The following is a 1,366-nucleotide window of genomic DNA, read 5'->3' on the forward strand; positions in this document are numbered from 1 at the left end:
AAGCACAACTCTCTTTAGAGGACCTGAACGAATTCTTCAAAGAAGAAGAACACATGGCAGCCGAAAACAACAACAATGCCAACAATGCAAGGAAGGTGCTGGGTGACTTTACTGCACCTACTCCCGATTTCTATGGGAGAAGCATCTCTATCCCTGCCATTAGAGCAAACAACTTTGAGCTTAAGCCTCAATTAGTTTCTCTAATGCAACAGAATTGCAAATTCCATGGACTTCCATTGGAAGATCCTCATCAGTTTTTAGCTGAATTCTTGCAAATCCGTGACACTGTCAAGACCAATGGGGTTGACCCTGAGGTCTACAGACTTATGCTATTCCCTTTTGCTGTAAGAGACAGAGCTAGAACATGGTTGGACTCTCAACCTAAAGAAAGCCTGGACTCTTGGGAAAAGCTAGTCAATGCCTTCTTGGCAAAGTTCTTTCCACCTCAAAAATTGAGTAAGCTTAGAGTGGAAGTCCAAACCTTCAGACAGAAGGAAGGAGAATCCCTCTATGAAGCTTGGGAAAGATACAAACAATTAATCAGAAAATGTCCCTCTGACATGCTTTCTGAATGGAGCATCATAGGTATTTTCTATGATGGTCTCTCTGAACTGTCCAAGATGTCTTTGGATAGCTCTTCTGGAGGATCTCTTCATCTGAAGAAGACGCCTACTGAAGCTCAAGAACTGATTGAAATGGTTGCAAATAACCAATTCATGTACACTTCTGAAAGAAATCCTGTGAACAATGGGACTAGTCAGAAGAAATGAGTTCTTGAGATTGACACTCTGAATGCCATATTGGCTCAGAACAAAATATTGACTCAACAAGTCAATATGATTTCTCAAAGTCTGTCTGGAATGCAAAATGCACCAAGCAGTACTAAGGAAGCTTCATCTGAGGAAGAAGCTTATGATCCTGAGAACCCTTCAATGGAAGAGGTGAATTACATGGGAGAACCCTATGGAAACACCTATAATCCTTCATGGAGAAATCATCCAAATCTTTCATGGAAGGATCGACAGAGACCTCAACAAGGTTTCAATAATAATAATGGTGGAAGAAACAGGTTTAGCAATAGCAAACCTTTTCCATCATCTTCTCAGCAACAGACAGAGAGTTCTAAGCAGAATAACTCTGACTTAGCAACCATGGTCTCTGATCTAATCAAAACCACTCAAAGTTTCATGACTGAAACAAGGTCTTCCATCAGAAATTTGGAAGGACAAGTGGGTCAGCTGAGCAAGAAAATTACTGAACTCCCTCCTAGTACTCTCCCAAGCAATACAGAAGAAAATCCAAAAGGAGAGTGCAAGGCCATCAACATGGCCGAATTTTGGGAGGAAGAAGAGGCAGTGAACGCCAC

At 41.5% G+C, this 1,366-nt stretch overlaps 1 non-coding gene across 1 annotated transcript; it reads right to left on the reverse strand.

Annotated features, from left to right (window-relative positions):
* Window positions 1-458: 458 nt before the first annotated feature.
* LOC112713641 (small nucleolar RNA R71) lies at window positions 459-566 on the reverse strand. The gene has a single exon (XR_003158612.1). It is a non-coding gene; the product is annotated as a small nucleolar RNA R71 (small nucleolar RNA).
* Between the last annotated feature and the right edge of the window lie 800 nt (window positions 567-1,366).

The sequence above is a fragment of the Arachis hypogaea genome, chromosome 9 (genome assembly GCF_003086295.3).
Source record: "Arachis hypogaea cultivar Tifrunner chromosome 9, arahy.Tifrunner.gnm2.J5K5, whole genome shotgun sequence".
NCBI classification, from domain to species: Eukaryota; Viridiplantae; Streptophyta; class Magnoliopsida; order Fabales; family Fabaceae; genus Arachis; species Arachis hypogaea.